Source organism: Canis lupus (assembly GCF_048164855.1).
Source record: "Canis lupus baileyi chromosome 5 unlocalized genomic scaffold, mCanLup2.hap1 SUPER_5_unloc_3, whole genome shotgun sequence".
Taxonomy (NCBI): domain Eukaryota; kingdom Metazoa; phylum Chordata; class Mammalia; order Carnivora; family Canidae; genus Canis; species Canis lupus.
In genome coordinates, this window is record NW_027326410.1 from 84676 (window position 1) to 104175 (window position 19500).

At 37.5% G+C, this 19500-nt stretch overlaps 1 protein-coding gene and 1 long non-coding RNA gene across 3 annotated transcripts in view; one reads left to right on the plus strand and one right to left on the minus strand.

The window, feature by feature from the left end:
• The window catches only part of LOC140629416 (uncharacterized), a 187166-nt gene that overhangs the window by 6320 nt on the left and 161346 nt on the right, over positions 1-19500 (plus strand). The gene's annotated exons all lie outside the window — the stretch shown is intronic.
• The window catches only part of LOC140629411 (outer dynein arm-docking complex subunit 2-like), a 272107-nt gene continuing 265475 nt past the window's right edge, over positions 12869-19500 (minus strand). The window contains exons 26-28 of one of the 2 annotated variants that reach the window (XR_012027241.1): positions 17626-17820; positions 15452-15616; positions 12869-13010 (exon numbers count right to left, since the gene is read on the minus strand). The gene's annotated coding sequence lies outside the window, so the exon portion shown is untranslated. The remainder of the gene's footprint in view (positions 13011-15451; positions 15617-17625; positions 17821-19500) is intronic. The other variant, XR_012027242.1, reaches the window with a different exon arrangement.

The window sequence follows — 19500 nt, forward strand, 5'->3', positions numbered from 1 at the left end:
ACCTTTTGAAATAAATGAGACCATAACTTATGCCCTTATATAAACATACACAGACACACAGAATTAAACTAAAACTCGCTTTTTCATTCGATTTCATAGAGAACTTTCATATTAGGACATATACATGTAATTCCGTATTTTTAAGTCTTACATGATGCTCCATAATCCATTTAGTCATTCTCCATCATCATTTCTGCCTTTTCAATTCTCACTATAATAAACATTAAACACCTTTGTTGGACTATTTCTGCACAAGTGTAAGCATGTTTCTAGGAATCGCTATACAGATGTGAAATTCCTGGGTTGAAGGAGACATGATTTAAAAATTTTGATAGATATTTCCTAATTTCCCTCCAATCTATGCCCCTAAAGTCCCCGTTTGCTGACGTGCTACATAGCATTTCATATATTTGGACATCATAATGTTTGCCAGTCTGATGAGTAAAATAGTGTCTTATTGTGTGAGAAGATTTTCATTTGTTTATAAGCCATTTGTATTTCTTAATTAAAGAAACTTGCTTATAATTTTATTAGATGCCTTGTTAATTTTATAAAGATCCTTTATAAATCATTTTTCCATGATATATATGTTTTATATAGTGCAAATATGTTACCTGGTCTGACATCTGCCTTTTGCCTATTTTGATTTTGCCTTATAGGGGGTTTAAAGGTGAATATAGGTCAATAGGTCTGCATTTTCCTTTATGAATTCTTGGTTTTGTGTCTTCCTTACAATTTTGTGTCTGTATTTTGTGTTTTTATTTTCTTCTAATGGTTTTAAAAAATTATTTTCACTTGGCTCTTTAATCCTCTTGGAATTAATCTGTATATGTTGTGAGGTGGAAATCTAACTTGATTCTTTTCTCTTCTTCAGTTGAATAGCTAGTTATTCCTGTGGTGTCCCTTAAAGAGTTTTCCCCCACTGATTTGAAATTCCTTTTCTGGTGTACATGGCGAATTCCTTTCCAATGTAGATTGGTCTAAGAGATGTTGCAAAACACCCAAAAGGCTGTAATAAATTTAATCTTCAAAATTTTAAAACCATCTTGCGCTCCAAAGACTTCCAATATTATTCTGTTTCTAATTTCAGAGCATGTCAAGTATCGAAATAGTAATATGCATGGCCTGGTTATGGTTCTAATTTAGAAGGCTAATTCAACACTGTTCTAGGACGAAGCTGCCTTTTATTTTGTCGTGTCCTGCTCGAAGCAGGAGAGCAGTTTCGGGCAGCCATAGTCTCCAGAGTAGAGGACGGCTGTACAGAGCTTTTCAAATGCATCACATAACCAAGTGGTAACTGACCACCAGCAATATAAGGTTATTTGTAAAAGTGATGAGTCCCTGCCATCCATCATTTGAAAAAGTAAAATGCATCTTTTTTTTTTCTTGCTCAATACTTAATGGAATGCGAATTACTTTTTTTTTTTTTTTTCACAAAGCAACCAGTCAATATGAGAACCTTCAATCTGCTTGCATATTAGTCGAATTCACTCTGGACAAACATGCAAATATTTTGTTGCCAACACTCCTCAAAACGTTAGCTACATAAAAAGTACAGAAATACAAATAATGAACAGTCAGTAGAGCTGAGATCCAGGTGGGTTAATGTTCTTCTTCTACTTCCCAGAGCTTGAGACAGGGCCTGAAGTAACCGTGAAGCACTAACACTTCATCTTTTCGTTTCATTCCAAAATATCTTCGGTAGCCACCAATAATCACAGAGTCTCTACTCCATTATACACATGAAAATATACTATATTGTGGAATCTTGAGGTGAAATCTGGAGAACGTTTTGTCCTCAAAATGTGCATTGAAATACAAGAATTTCTCCCAGGAGACTATTCTATCTTGAAAATCAATTTGCTTGCATATCAAAACGTGGCCATTTAAATATAGTGAAGACTTTTGATCACCAGCTAGTATGACTCTATGTTTGGAACCAAATGGACTTCAGGTACTCAATAGAGTTTTAAGATGCAATTACTCTATGTACTTCATGCTGTATCAAGCTTTTGGCTGACCCCACCACCCCATCCATCCTCCCTGCTTTCATTTTTATTCTGTTTTCATGTATGTGTGGTTTATTTGAATAAATTCACCAAAGGAATGCGTGTGAGCAAAAGTGATGTATTCAACTTTTGCTTAATCTGCTTAAAAAGAAATTGCTTGTCTTCTTTAACTCTTCCCTGTTACCAAGGGCTGGAACACGGATGTGACAGTGACCCACATCTATTGATCAGATAACAACTCAAAGAACAGCAGAGAGTCACAAGATGAAAGGAACCTGGGGCTTTGAATGGACCACATGGATGAGAGCTTCCGGGCTTGGGCTCAGATAACTCTTTCTGGGAATGGCTGGACAGTAAATGTGTGAGGTTTTGTGGGTCATAAGTTCCCCGTTCAACTCTGCCACTGCAGTGTGAAAGCAGCTGTAGATAATGCTTGAGTATGAATGAGTCAATGAATGAGTGTTGCTGTGTTGCTGTAAAACTATTTAATGGACACCGAAGATTGAGCTTTATGTAATTTTCATGTGCAACACAATATACTTCCCTTGACTTTTTTTTTTCCAGTCATTTAAATATGTACAAACTGTTCTTACCTCAGGAACAGAAACAGACAGCAGGCTAGATTTGACGGGAGGTTGATTTTGCTGGCCCCCCGCACCTGGGCTATTCAGCTCTGGACTCTTATGAGGGACCAATAGACTTCCCCTTCTTGAAGTCACAGTACTTTGGGGTTTCTTGACAAAGGGAACTTAGCCTATATGCTCCATAATGCACACCTGTACAAAGTTACCGCCAGCGGGCTTAAGCAAAGCACTTTTAGATGACTGGAGGCTTTCCCAAACAGAGGGAACTCAAAAGATGTCAAGAAAGCATGCTTTCTCCCCTCTCCTCCTGAGAATGTGTTAAATATGTTTAGAGAATCAGCCTAATTATTTTCACAATATTTTTAATGCTGTTCTTTTTGTATTTTAACCCCCTTTAAAAAAAAAGTATTGACATACCTTTAGACACGGTATTGTTTGGGTTTTGATGCTTATGTTTTTTTTAAGTCATGGAAAAATGGTGATTAATTTATAAGGATTACTGTTTTCTAGCTCACTTCCTCCTGCCTCTCCCCCAAACCCCACAAAATTCAAACTATTTTTTCCATTGTTTTCTTTTAAAATAATCAACAGTAAACATTTATGGGACACCTGCATGCAAAATCCTGTGCCAAGAACTGCATTGAATTTGATTTAAAAGACATGATCCTTGCCTAGCTTAGAAACTTGTTAAGAAAGCCCCAGAAAACAAACATACCTCATCTAAAATGTTCTAAGGTGTCTGATATAAAGATTGCTTGAATCCAGTAAATCTGTAAATCATCTGTAGAAATTGCATGAGGGAGCATAAAGACGATAGAAGGGCCATTTTATGTGTCTGCTAAAAATTTTGTAACCATATTACCAACATCCTTCCTGAAAACATGCAAAAAGATCATTATTTCAGAAATTTGAGCCTGATTGAAAAACAGCATTTTCACCTCTTACATCAGACATTTTCAAGTTTTATGCCAAAAACCTCTGGGTTTCAAGAGAGATTTTTAGGGCTTCCATTGGAAAAAAAAAAAAAACAGCAAGAGTAAACACAGGAGTTGTTAGCTCATCTTTCCTGGTCCAGGCCTTCCTGAAACCTGCCTCTGGTCCTCCACCTTTACACTCTTTTGGAAAACTCTTGAAGGGAGAGGGGGTTTGGAAGAGACAAGTTTTGAGAATAAACTTGTCATATGTGGCAGTGAGGTAATTCTTGAGAGAGAAGCCTCTACCTCTCTCCTAAGACCAATTCTTGCCCAAGTGTCTCGGCTCCAGACTACCCCGGCAGGCAACTTATTGGGGTGGAGTGGTGGGGTGGAGCAGTTGGGCCTTCACCTAGAACTATACAGTGATCCTAAGTAATTAGCTATCTGTTTGTTTTGATATTCATTGATCTTTGCTAAGTGTGCTTTGATGTTGTCAGCTACTACAAATCCTGTTTTAGAAGGGAGTGTGGGCTATACAAGAAAGGGAAAAGGAAAAAAGGTGTTTATGCCAATGAATTGTGCAATTTAAATAGCCCAAAGTCTAGGATAAGAGAAGCCCTGTAATATCCAAATATCACAGTTTTTTTTTTCTTGGACCTGCAGTAGCGGTCAGCTCAAGACAGAATGTCCTAATGCTGCTCTTCTGGACTCTTATAAATGGGGACATAGTTATGGAATAAAAAAATTTACATCACATGCACATGGCACTTACTACATGCCCATGTACCATCGTAGGCACTTAACTCATGTCATTCTCACAGCCATCCTTTGGGGTAAGCACCTATTAGTGCCCATTTTGTAGAAGAGGACGCCTAGGCCTAGAATTGCCCTAAGTCACGGGTTGATCACTGTTGGAGTTAGGATTTGAATGCCGTCAGGCAGGTGCCAGAGCTCATTTGCTGAATCACCTAATTCTGACTAACCGCCTCTCTGAAGGTACACTGGAAGGGTAGAGAGAAAGAACGTTACTTGACTGCATCATTGTAGGCACAGCTAAATACGTGGTTGCACACCTTTTGGCTCCTCATGCAGCAGCAGGAAATTTGACACCAGTGTGTTTGCTTTCCTTTCTGTATGTGACCTTGGTGGGGAGCAGATAGACTCTCAGTGTCACCCAGAATGTGCTGACTTCCCACAGCTCCGACATCATTGCAAAAGGCTGTACTTCCTGTTAAATTTCATGTGTGTGTTCACACTCAAAAGCTAATAACTGCTGACTCTTCTGTGGGTTCTCTCAATCTGGAGAACATCCTTCCTACCAGGCGGTGAAGTGGTTCAGCAATGAAAAACAACATACTTTGGAACACCCCCAGCGATCTGGAAATGTTGCTCTGTTATAGGAATAGACACAGCATGATTGTAAGTGGCATATCCCAAGTGGGGTGAAAACCAGTCGTTTGACTGAGAGGCCTAAAGAGATGATAGTGGCTCCTACAACTTCATGAATTTCTTGCTGTTTTGTCTTGTCTTGTTTTGTTTTGTCTTGTTTTTGTTTGGGATAGCTTCTAGGCCTCCCTCTAATATTCGTGTAGTCCAAGGCAAAAGTACAAATGGACGCCTACACACCATATGTCTAAATATTTAAAAGTTACAAATCAAGCTAAAAACACTGTTAAATAAAATATGTCACATCCCTCTACCTTGACAACTATACTATCATGATGAAAAATCAAAAACTATTTAAAGTTATGATTTTTCTTTGAAAAATATTGAAGACAAGTTGGTTTAATTGTTACTGCACATGTCTGGATGTTTTGTTGTTGGACTAGCAATGTTAAATGAGTAATAAAATGAAAGAGACACAATTTGTAATTTATTATGTATTTATTTAGTTAAATTTATTTTCCTTGTCTTCATTTCAGTAAAGATCACTGTGTTATTATGATCGATATGCTCTCATAACTTGTGTTCTGAAGGAATTCAAATAAAAAGTAATTCTACTAAAAGTGTCCAAGATATATTGAATATATGAAATAAGTGAATATATTTTCATCAAGAATGTACATTAAAGCAAATATAGAAAATTTTAGGTTTAAAGTTATTTTAATATAGTTTATATATTTTTAATATATATTGTTATGAAGTGCTATTTCATTCTAAAACATTATATGTAACATTCAAATAGAAAAGAAAAATTAATAATTAATGAATATAGGATTTTAAATAAAGCTGAAATTTTATTTAATATTTTGGAAAATTAATTTAGAATATTCCATATAAATAAAATTATCTGTTCATGCTAGTGTTCAAGGCATAGCTGGTTGTCAGTGTAAAGTATTGATATCTGATTTCATGAATGACAGTCTAGATCTACACACTTATCAATCTTTAAGTGTTATAAATTGTTTAATATTGCAAAATGTTCTGTCACTGCCAGGTGCAACCACTGCAAAGATTTGCTAAACATTGAATATCTTGTATTGGAGAAGCAAGAAAGTGATGCCAGGCACTTCTGGAAAACAAATACTATATGAAGCAAGGCTAGATTGCATTCAGAGGATTTGCTGAGTTGATTAACTTATCTTTTCTCTCTGCTCTTGAAAGAAATGCTCACCTCTAATGTTCTTAGCAGGATAACCAAAACCTTTCCAATATTTGGAAGTGATTACCTTTTATCCTCAGGTTATACAACAAACAATGTGTAGAAGAATTCCTATGGGCCCTGAATGGTATTGGTCACAACAGCAGATTTTTTGGTTTAAAGTCATTCTAATGAGTGCTAAGTCCTATACAACAGAGGCACTGTGTGCTCTTTAATATAGTTACCTGCACACATGTGTGTGATGTAGGTACTTTCAAAGAAAGGTTCAGGACAGTGGCCCCTTGCCTGGGTCTAAGGGTGATACTGGTTGTTTCGAGTGCTTTTAAATTTTTTGCATTTATTTACGTACTGATTAACTGACTTCTAAAAAATTTATTAAACTTGGGTTCTCTGATGAATCAAAATGAAATCACACTTACTGAATAATTCCCATGAGTTTATCCTCTGATGAGCCTACAATGATTAATGCATGTGACAACACCTGAAGTGACAGAAAGGAGTGTCATTTTTAACAGGGCAACATACATTTTTAAGAGGGGCAATTATTACAGAGCCGTTCTTAGGAAACAATATTTTCACTGAGGGTCAGGGGATTATACACTTGAGCGAAGTCAGCTTTTCTGTTTTTTTTTTTTTTTAAAGATTTTATTTATTTATTCATGATAGTCACAGAGAGAGAGAGAGAGAGGCAGAGACACAGGCAGAGGGAGTAGCAGGCTCCATGCACCGGGAGCCCGACGTGGGATCCGATCCCGGGTCTCCAGGATCGCGCCCTGGGCCAAAGGCAGGCGCCAAACCGCTGCGCCACCCAGGGATCCCGCGAAGTCAGCTTTGCAAATTATTTCCCTTAAGATGAATGAGGAGACAGCTGATTATGGGCACTGCATATGGCTACTACCACTTACCAGCCTTATTCACAGGCAATCATGAGCTCCACAAAATGCTTTTTATTTCCTTCAACACCATGTTTTTCAACATGTAGCTTGTGAACTGCCTTAAGCAGGGGTACTTGTTAAAAATGCACATTCCAGATCCCAACTATACATGCTGAAAGTCAGGTTTCCTGGGCTTAGGCCCTATGGCAATGCTAACACAGATGTTTCTCAAACCATACTTAGGGAAAAAATTGATTTAGGGCAGTGGCGCTTAAGCTTTTTAAATTATACACCCTGATTAGTAAAAAATATTTTGGGCAGACGTCTCTAATATATAATCATGTATTTGTAAATAGTCTATGTGCACTATTGTCCTATTATATCATGTTAATTCTAAAACACAAAAAAAAATTTTTTTAAAGGCAAAGGTAAGTAATATTTTTAAAATATCTTTTTCTCTCAGTGAAACAAAAATATTTTTTGCTTCCAGCAAAATATAATTGTTAATAAGTAAATATATATTAATATGATCAACAGGTTTTAGTGAAAGTTTTATAATTTGAATTGCTTCATAATTAAAAAAATCTTGGCTTAATAATAATTTAAAAGTTGGGGCTCAAGTTCAGGTTAATTAGAGACTTGTTTTTCATGTCATCTCAAAAAAAGATACTTCAAGACAAGACAGATTCACACAGAATAGGTCAATTTCAGACCACATTTACCATTTGTTTTCGGCCCACCCACAATTAAAAGAAGAGTTTGCTTAAAATTATGCTTACAAGTCTTTGGGGATCCCTGGGTGGCTCAGCGGTTTAGCACCGGCCTAGGGTGTGATCCTGGAGTCCCAGGATCGATTCCTACATCAGGCTTCCTGCATGGAGCTTGCTTCTCCCTTTGCTTGTGTCTCTGTCTCTCTCTGTGTCTCTCATGAATAAATAAATAAAATCTTTTAAAAAAAATTATGCTTACAAGTCTTCCTTGATATCAATCAGTTCTTATAAATTAATCACATGTTGCATTTTTATTTTCAACAACTGACTTTAATAATTCGCTTAAACTCTTTGAGAAATTTTTAAAAAGATGTGAAAATTTCTGTTTTCAAGTTTTTAAAGTGTGATCGGAGTTTCAATAGGCAATACAAGTCATTTTAAGGAGCAAAATCACACAATGGTGGGTACACTTGTAAATCATGAGTGTCTTTTGGAAAACAGTTACTTTCTCAATTATTGTTAAATGTCATCTTTACCTGAAGGGGGCAGATGAAGAGTGTTTTATGCTTTTTGTTCTTAAATAACAGCTAAGGTAGATTCCCATTGAAAGTCATATCCTCAAGAAGATAAACAAATGACCATGGCTTTTAAAGCTGAAGTTTCAGAGTTGTAAAGGAAATGGTGAAAATGATGAGGCTGCCAAGAAGTGAGCATAAGCTAGATATTGGGAGACCTGTGTTTTATGTCCACTGCTTTCATTTGTATCCCATAAAAAAAGAGCAGTCATGGATGCTAATTGCTGACATTGCCAATTCACTGTGGGAAGGGTATGGAGGCCTCTGGGATAATTGGGTGCGTAGTGGAATTCTTTACTGTGAGGGAGAATAGTAACAATAGCAAGAGCTCATAATTATGGAACCCTTAGGTGCCAGGCACTGTCCAGGGTTTTATATGAATCACTTCATTTCTTACACAATGTCCTGGCACAGTCCTAGAATCAGGTTTTTCTGGATGAGGAATCTGAGTTCAAGGTCATATAGCTACTAAATAATGGAGCCAGGAGTCTGGCATGTTAGGGATTTCATTTGTGGATCTGGGGATTTAAAATGCAGGCCTGGCCCTGGACCTACGATTATGACTCAACTCTGACTTCCCAGTAAGATGGAGGAGGTACTAGAGGGTGCCTGGGGGGCTGAATGCTACACACTCAGGAAACCGACCAATCTCCTGTGGAAGGTGCCCTCTGCAATCTTAAATCTGCAAATAGAGCAGAGGCTAAAATAGCTGATCTTGTCAGCTGATCTTGTGGAGCATTGATTTCCTGAAGACTACAGCCTTCTTTTTTTTTTTTTTTTTTTTTGACTACAGCCTTCTTGGCAGGATTTCCCCGGTTGTTTTGGATCTCATTTACTTCAGAATGTGTTTCTTTAATTTCTGTGACATATAGAGATGCAATATTAGTGGCTGGGGCAATTTCTTGCCCCATTATAAATATTAGTTTATGTTTTCTTGGAGGGCTTCCTCTGATTGAGTCAATACTTTAGCATCCATTCTATTCCAGGCATTGTGCTTGATTCTTGAGATACAGTGGTTTCAAAAATCTGTCCCTTGCCCTCAGTCTAGACAGAAAGAGGTAAGTGGGTAGGTAGTTAATATAGCACGTTGAGATTGTTTTTAGGGCTAAAACAGCGTGCAGAGACTTGGAAAGACAGAAAGTTTCCCAAAGGGATGATTTGAAGATAGCTAGGTGGAGAGGTACGGGCTGCAGAGACTTCATTCACGTGTGTATCATCATACTTCAAAATAGGTATCATGTGCTTCCTATCTCTTTCCTCACTTCTGTCCTTGCCCAATACCCTCTTCACAGATTTCCTTTCATTGTTCTTCTGTTTTTAATTCCTTTCTTCCTTTAAAACAGAATCACTTTCTTATGTTCAGAAGTATATTATTAGCAATAAACAAAAGGAGATGAGCAAATCTTCACCAATAGTCCTTACCGAAGATTAAGAGTTCTCTGTTTAAAGTCATTGAAAATTATTGCAGTAATCAGTGTGAGGTACCAGAGAGGTCTAAAATTCTAAGGGCATTAAATCATGGGCACTCCCACCCTCAGTGTTTAATTCTTATAGTTTTTAAACCACACACACACACACACACACACACAATCTTATTGTTACAAACACTGCTACCTTGAGAAAGCTAGAAAATAAGATAAGCAAAAATTAAGAAAAGAAAAGCACTATATTCCCACCATTGGAGATTATCTTTAATATCTTTTTGATTTGCTTTCAGATACTTTTTTATATATGGATGTATTTTTATAAAAAATGAAATGATTGCAAAGCAAGTTGTTTTGTATCTTGGTTTTCTAATGATCTTTCCCTTTGTGAGTCAAAATTTTAATCTTATCTAATAGTCTATCTTGAATCAGATTTTCTCAATTATCTTCATAATACCATTTAGAGCTAGTAGGTCCTACGTGTTGAATCTAGCTTTTATGGCTCTTGGTTTTCTTATATTCTAGCATCATCCTTAATTTTTTCCTCCATTGTACACTGACTTGTTGAACAGATCCGACCAAGGACCCCAACAGAATGATTCGTCTTGGTTTTGTCTGGGCGTCTTCTGGTGCTATCATTGAACTTCCCCCATCCACACTATTTTCTTATGCTGAAAGTTTGGTTTAAACTTCTGCTCAAAAAAAAAATAAAAAAATAAAAAAATAAACTTCTGCTCAGGTTATGTTAAACATTTTGGCTAGAATATGCCACAGGTGACAGTTTGTGTTTTTTTGTGTGTCACATCAGGAGACATAATGTTTGATGGCTCCACCATTCAGGGGGCTAAATTTGAGCACTGGATTCGGGTGTTGAAAATCTGGTCGCTTTGTGAACGTACACTTATGTTTTTCTCCTGTGACTAGAAAGAAATCTTTAGTATTGCTTTGGCACTTTATAACAGTTAGATTCCCCATAAAACATGCACTTAATGCTTTTTAACACTACTTGACAACCCTTGCCTAGGTCAATAATTTCATTAGGGATCAACAATGATTAAAATCTAATTCAATCCTTCCTTTTCTCTTAGTAGGTAATACTTTTCTATGAAATAACACTTTCTTTCATCAAGTGGTGTTGTTTTGTTTTGTTTTGGTTTGGTTACTCTGTAATATAGTCTAACTGGGGCAGCAAAATAAATGTTTAATATTCCCCATTAGATACATGTTTTCAAAGGAAAAAACTTACTTAATAACTGCCTCAAATGGTGACATCTGGTGAGGAGGGCTTCTTTTTTCAGTATCATTCTCTATTCATGGATTTTCACTGATTCAATCAATGTTCCTATATCCTTGAAACATTTCTGGTCTAAAAAGTTTTAAGTTGAGTAATTCAGTATCAGTTGTTTTACACTGAAGTGCTACTTAAGAGAAACAGATACAGCCAATTCTACAATTTTATGAATATTTTGAAAAAATGAGATTGACAAGATGGTGAAAATCCCTTTCATTACACATGACGAGCCACCTGGCTCAGAGTATGCCCTTCCCCGGTTGCAGTGTGTGAAGTTCAGTCTGTCAGCCTCACAAGATGAAAATGAATTTACTCTTGGAAAAATGGATTTACAAGGCTGAAAGGGAGGCACCATTTCACTAACTGTTCTCTTGTACCATAGGCAAGATAAGATGTCTCTATTTAGAGAATTTTTCTTTTTTATTTCACAATGCAGATATGGAACTTCAGATTTTTTCTTACCCATTTTAAAAAAATGAGTTGATAAACAGCTGACTACTGGCTTAGTGGTGCAGCTCATCACATAGCACATACATTGGAAAGAGGTATATATTTATTTGCTTGTTATTCTGTCTTCTAAAGTGAAGTCAGGGATCCCTGGGTGGTGCAGCGGTAAACCAAGAAGAACATGAAAATGACAAACGTGTGTGAGCGGGTATATATAAGCATGCATACATGCATGCATTCACAGAAAGATGTATTATTGAATTGTAATGTTACTGAATGTCTTGACTTCAGCACTGAAAGTCTCGTGTCTGGGTAAACACTCCAGTCCCAGGCAAAAAGGGATGGTTGGCCACCCTAAAGTTACCAGATAGAAACCACATGGGATTCAGCAACAGATCTCTGATCAGTCTTCCTGTTCTTGACTCAGACATTTAATAAGGCCTTTAATTCAGACATGAGTTAATATGTCAAACTGGCAGGAAAATAACTTATTAAGTACATAAGAATATGAATTCAAGTAAGTATGAGGAATGCACTAAAAGTCTTTAAAACTGCCAGTATGAAAAGGATCAAGAATTGTACTCCCTATTTTTTCTTCAGAAGAGGTAATATAGCTGCCAGTATTTCTGAATATTCCAGCCAAAGCTTGGAAAATAGCATGGCGGAAGGTACGAGGTACTTGAGTTGATTTTCACGATGGAATTTTATTTATACAGAGACCATTCATTGACTGTTTAGTTAGAAAAGACCTTAAAGAATTATATAATCTATCTTTCCACATCTAGTCAAGGCCACAATTAGATCATGATGGGATTCTACCCAATATATTTTTAAAGACCCTCAAATAAAGAGATGTTCCATTATTAATTTTATGCCTCGCCTGAAACTCTCATCCTTTATATGGAACTAATTACTTTTCTGGTTGATGCTAGAGAGTGTGACTAGCCAGAAACCATTCTCTGACAAAGGTTAGAAGATTATTTTTCAATTTCCTTTAAGTATTTTAATTCTAGAAGCTTTTAACTTTTCTTCAAAGTTTGTACTTTTAAACTTTTGATTACATCTGTGCTCTGCTCCAAATCCCTAATGCATACATTTGGGTATGTTCTGCATTCCTAATAGCTCCTAGGTGATGCTGATGGTTCAAGGACCATAGTCTTGCTTGCTTGCTTAATTGAAGTATAGTTGACACACAATGTTACATAAGTTTTAAATGTACAACATAGTGATTCAGCAACTCTGTACATTATCCTATGTTCACCACAAGGATAACTACCATCTGTCACCATACAACACTGTTACAACACCGCTGACTACATTCCCTATGCTGTAACTTTCATACCTGTGATTTATTCATTCTGTAACTGGAAACCTATATACCTCCCACTCCCCTTCACCCATTTGCCCCTCCCCCCACTGCCTTGCCCTCTGGCATCCACCAGTTTGCTTATTCTGTATTTATGGGTCTATTTTTGCTTTTTTTTGTTTATTTGCTTTGTGTTTTTTTTTTTAACCACACGTTGAAGAGCAAGGTTGCAAAGAACTTAGTTATAGCTTACTTCAGACTTTTCTTCTTAACCTAGAAAGACAAATAGTACCCAGTTAGATACAGTCTTTACAGAAAGCAGTGGACATAGATAGAGATGGAAAAACTATTTTAAGGGTATTATTGGTATAGAGAAATATTTGTAAAAACAAAATAAGAAAGCTATTTCTGTAGCATAGTGACTAGACTGCGATATAAATATGAATACTATATACAATGGTGACTTATCCTGTAATTGCTGATTGCTTTAGTTATGAATTTTTAATTCACACTTTATAACTAGATTTAGACTTATTTTACTCCCCTTTGATGAAATTATTTTTCTCTACTTATTTTTTCTTTTTCTTTTTTTTTTAAATGATTTTATTTGTTCATGACAGAGAGAGAGAGAGGCAGAGACATAGACAGAGAGAGAAGCAGGTTCCTTGCAGGGAGCCTAAAGGGGGACTCGATCCCAGGATCCCAGAACCGTGACCTGAGCCCAAGGCAGACGTTCAACTGCTGAGCTACCCAGGTGTCCCAATTTTTCATAACATGAATATATGAAATTACTTTATACAAAGAAAGTTCACATGTGGAAATGCAGTATTGCAAATACCATAAACCAAATACATTTTTATATTTTGTAATTCAAGCTAACATTTAGATTGGGGTGCCTGGGTGGCTCAGTCAGTTATACATGGGACTCTTGATTTTGTCTCAGGTCCTGATCTCAGGGCTGTGAGATTGAGCCCAGCCTGTGGCTCCATCCTGAGCGTGGAGTCTGCTTAGATTTCCTCTCTCCCTCTGCCCCACTCCACTGGAACAGCTGAGGGCAGCATGGAAAACCTCAAATGTCTCTGTGAGGAGGCCTACCAGAAGACATATCAAAACTGCAGAGGCAAGGCCTCTATCGTACTTCCAAATGCCAAGTCTCCCGCAGAGTACATCTGATTTGTCAAGCCTAGATCACATTCAGAATTCAAGCTGCAAGGCAGTCTGGAAAATGTAGATCTTAAGTTTCTAGTCTCTATGACCTGAGAAGGCCAACTAGAAAAGGGGTGGAATGAATGGTGGTCACCAATACTTTATACCCTGTCCTAGGACTATTGTTCTAGAATAGAAGCTCAACATCTACATGGGATGATGTTCTTTTTTGTCAATTCTGACAAGTCAGTATATCAATCTATCAACAGTCTTCCTGATCTTGGTCAAACCATAAAAGTTTGATATTCTCAGAAACATACCAGAATGAGGCAATCTTAGATTTGAAATAATCGTGTTATTTAAAGATTTTATTTATTTGAGAAGGAGAGAGTAAGCACAAGTGGGAGTGGGGAGGGGCAGAGGCAGAAGGAGAAGCGGGGAGCCCAGTGTGAGATCATGACCTGGGCCAAAGCCAGACACTTAACTGACTGAGACACCCAGGCGCCCCTTGAAATAATCACTTTATTTTTGGATCGGTGCCTTTATATATATATATATATATATATATATATATATATATATATATATATATATTTTTTTTTTTTTTTAGCTAGAAAATGCATTCTTCAGGTAAAATATCCCTTGGAAACATTATACATAAGTAAATAAATAAATAGCTACCCTCCTCAAAGTGGCGGTAGGGCTTGTTGGCAGAAATATTTTGGGCTTTCTGTGTATTCCAGGTGGTTGCTTAGGTCTTCCAGATTCCCTTAAAGTTAGCTTGAGACCATGTGATGGCTTTCCGGCCCTAAAACCCCTGTGGATCCTCCATTCCTTTCTTCCCATTACAGACAGTGGAGTCTGTGTATTGATACATAATAGCATCACACTATGATGACAGCTGGACCCTACGCTTACTAGATGGAAGAGGTCTTTTGCCTTATGCTGGTGTTTGTGGGGAGAGAAATAAACATTCATGATAGGATACCATTGAGATCGTATGCCATTGCAGCATAGCCTGGCTCTCTTGACAAATGTGGGCCTGAAGTCCTGCAGTCTCCACCTCTCATTCTTCCAATGCCAGCCTCTTTGCCTCTCCTTTTCTCTCTGCTTTCTACTTGCCTCCCAAGGCAAATCTACATCGCTACTTCCGGGTGCACAGTTTGTAAACCATTACTCTCGGCTTTTCAAGTACCCCCTCCTCTGGTTTTAAAAATATAAAAAACTGTGTGATAAATGAGTATTACTTTATAGATAAATGGAGGATAGGAGTGGGGTAGAAATGATGTTAAAATAGGCACAAGGGGTCCCAATTTCTGAAATAAAAATTACTACAGATACTATATCTAACCACTTGAAAATAGTATATTTGACTAGCAATAGAAATAAAGTTATATTAATCAAATAAATGGGAGCTATATTAATCAATCACAGAACATTCTACCTAATGAAGAACATTATCATAATATACTATAATTAATCAGCTCATGAAAAGCAATCTCAACAAATAGATCACAAAATTCAGAAGGGTTTATTTGAAAGATTGACAGGTTTTGGGGGGAACAGACCTATTGCATAACTCATCCAGGAATTTGATTACTTTCTTTTCCTCATCAAACATTTCCCTGCAATAATCTTAGGCACCAGAGATCAAGCAGTTGACCTCACTGATACATTGGAGGTCAGACTGTTTCTGTCAGCTTCTCTCTGGGATCCATGGTGTCCATGAATGTCTAGAAGGTCAGAAGGAAGAATGTTAATGGACTGAATATGGATCTATCTGCATTTACAAAGCAAGCTTCTAATCCATTCACACCTCAGCTCAGATGCCACCTCTTAGGGAGATCTTCCCTGACCACCTTATCTGAAATAGCTGTACTTTCCTCCCTGATCACTTTCTAGCCCTCGCTTTACCTTATTTTCTTCATACCACTTATCACTGATTGAAATTCTATTGTTTATTGTCCTATTTCTTCACTAGCACGTAAGCCCCACAAAGAGAGGTGCACCTGGGTGGTTCAATAAATTGAGCATCTGACTCTTGGTTTTAGCTCAGGTCATGAGATCAAGTCCTGTATCAGGCTCTGTACTCAGCACAGAATCTGCTTGAGATTCCCTCCCCTCCCCTCATTTGCTCATTCTCTCACTCAAATAAATGTTTAAAAAAAAAAAAAAAAAAGCTCCACAAAGAGAGAGCTTTTGTTTAACATCACTGTAACTCCAACAAATACATTGCCTGGTACATTACATAGTAAGAATTCAATATTTCTTATATTTCCTATGGTTCTTTGCCAGACACAGTGGAGAGTTTCCTCTGATCTTTTCTATGAGAACCTGGTAGGGCTTTTGGAGATAAAACTCATTCCACCTTCCCAAGGCTGGATCCCACTCTGGAGTTTTTAATTCTCAAATTTGCACAGAGCCTCCAGCAATTTGTCAATTACAATTTAGGTTTCCTATGCCATAAATGGGTCTCTAGAAGGTTTTTCCTGCGTGGGATTCACCTATCTGTCTCTATAATTTTTGAGGCAGGGGTTTGCCCTATGACCTCAGTTCTCTAATGGATCCCAGAATTGTTGTTGATTCAGCTATTTTTATGTGGATAGGAGAGATAACTTCCAAGTTCTTTTTGTGCTGGACTGGACACTGGAAACCATTCAAAAATTTTACTAAATAAGTGAATAAATGCTATAAGAATGTACAGCTATCAGCTGGCTCACTATTCTAGTTTTGTAAATCTGAACTTTATTTTAATCAATCACAACATAATTATACAGGAAGAGATGAATTCTCATGCCAGTGAATGGCACTTCTCTGATGACTGAACTTTTGGACTGAACATCATATTATTTGCATAATATGGAAAGTGGTATATAAAAGTTACATTATTTATTAATTAATAATTCCTTAAACTGAAAGCAACATATTCTAAATGTATTGATTGTGGTATAGGCTAAGCTGCAATAACAGATACTTCCATAAATCATTGGTTCAAATATAATAGAAGATTATTTCTCTCTCTTACAGTCTGGAAGGAGATGGTTGCCCAGGTTGGGGTGGGCAAAAGATCAGATAGAGCCCCAGGCTGAGTTCAAAGAGAATATGTAACCGGATCCTGGCTGTTTAGTTAGGAAGGATTGTATATGATCCAAATATAAAGTGTGTATATGTGTGTACAGGGCTCAGATGAATCAATTTTAGCATAGCATTCCATTTGAAGAAATATATACTCCAGTAGCCCAACAGAAATTAAAAGACATTTTAATATTTTATGTGCATTTCTCAAGAACTGTTAGGGAGATCTGTGCCATAACCCACAACAATACTTTAAAAAATATTATCTGTCTTCCACACTTCTTTCGTACTCCGTGTTTTTTGCAGTCTTCTCAAAATCCCCCAATTCCCCTGACACCCACCTTTTATGGCTTTTCTGTCTTCTTCCTCCTGCCCCCACCTTATCTCTTTCTTATTTAGATCAATTTAGAATTGAGCTTCTTTTTATGGTTTCATTTCTGCTTTGCTCATTACCTGGATTCTCCACAAGAAAGAACCCAGGGCTGACCCAGAAAGCAAATATCCTTTCCCTTACTTGACTGCAGCTCGGGCCCAGTTGCTCTCCCTGTCTTCTAATTTTGCATTACAAAAACACCAAGAACTAGACTGGCAAAGAAAGACTTGCTTAAGGTGGTGGGGGAAGGGTAGAATCTGCACAGACAGGACTGGGGAGGCAGTGAATACTTACACGTTAAGACGTCTTGTTTCCATCACACATATATCATTAAGAGCTCAAGTGAGGATAATGTGGACTGCTATAACTCCAAAACAGATGGAAAATCTCTCAGTTTAAAAATATTCACAAAGCTAGATTTATGCAGATGTTCCACCTGAAGACAGCGCTGAACAAATTAATGCTCACTGTGGACTATGAAAGTCTAATCTATAAAGTGAAAAGGGAAGAGAAGGAAACTGAAAATTACTGAGCACTTACTCAGTATTGGGTTAAGCTCTTTAAAGAATGTCATGTTATTTAAAATCCCCCCATAACCCTTCAGATCAGTGTTCTCGGCTTGGGGATCTATAGACCATATTCTCACTCATATGTGAGTGCTGAGATTGAAAAATGCTTGTGTTTTCATACCAAAAATAGCATGAAAATGTTTAACACGATATAGTGTGAGTGCCTGACATTAACCTTTTTGATTATAATGTAGGTGCCTGACATCAAGTTTTTGATTGCTGAGGTATTCATTTCAAATAAGTCCATCTCAAATAAACATACTGCCAGCTGTATGACACAGCTACTAGCTAAACAACTGTGCTAAGGAGTTAGGCTGCCCTCACCTGTGAAGGTCCCTTTTCAGAAAGCCCTGTGTCACCTAGATAGATGATTGCTTGAGTCAACCCAATTTTTCTTTCTTGCACCCCAATTCCTGCTTGGGATGCTGTAAATTCTCCAATAAAGAGTGAACCCAAGAAACCCTAGGGAACCACACTTGGATGCCAATAAAGTCAAAGCCCCAGATCCACACTTCTTCCCTCTCTCTCTACCCATGACCTCACTATATGGCCCTTGGATGTGCTGTGTACCCTCCAGGACCTCCAGTGCTCCCTTATCTTTGGCACTGAGGTGCATCTTGCAAATGTAAAAACACAAAGGCTGGTACAGCCACCACCATTGACTCTGGTCAGCGAAAATGTCTATGGGACCTTGGCATAAATAATATGGACCCAGGTGATTGGCCTCGGGCATTCCTGGGCCAACGCATTACTAACAATTGGCTGGCACTGACAGGAACACAGGGGCATGTTCTAGATCATCAGGAAGATTATCTTATAATCAAATAATTCTAACCAAAGAGTCATATGACTGTATGCTACTGTATGCTACTGTAATTGAGGTAGACTAGTGAGAAAGGCATGCAGTCAGACTTGATCTGTAAATGACATGTGTAAGCCAAGTGAAGGCCAAAATATCTCATACTGTATGAAATAAATGATGACTTTGTAAGAGCTAAAATTCAGAATTGGGCTGAGATTTGAGTCATCACCCGGCATATGGTGGTAAAGTCATATTCTAAAGAACACGCCTAGAAGCAGTATTAACATTTGAGCTGTGATTTGATATAAACCAAAAAAAAAAAAAAGTCATCACATTGTTAATGCTATTTCCTTGAGGTTTGTTGTTTTTGTGAGTATTTAAACAAATTTACAAAATGTGTTGATTTATATCAGGGCGGTATATCAGAATGATTTATATCATTCTTCCCAATTTTTCATCTCTCTCTATCCCAGCATTCTCTGTTCTACAAGCCAAGCTTATGTCTTGTGACTTCGCAGCACCCCTCACTAGAGAAGGCAGAATGCCGTAGGAAGCTGGAAAAGAGGCAAGCTGTTTATGTGGCAGCAAAACACTGGCAAAACCGTTGCTTTCAGTGGCCCAAAGGCAAAAAAAAAGTACTTAATGAACCTGTGGCAGACAGAAAGGTTCTCAATCAGAATCTTGATAATGTGAACAGACTGTAATTTGCTGCATTCAAAAAGGTACAACAAGAAAGTGATGAGCTCAGAAAAACTGGCCACTTTGCAGGCAAAATTGAGAGGGGATGTAGAGAACCTA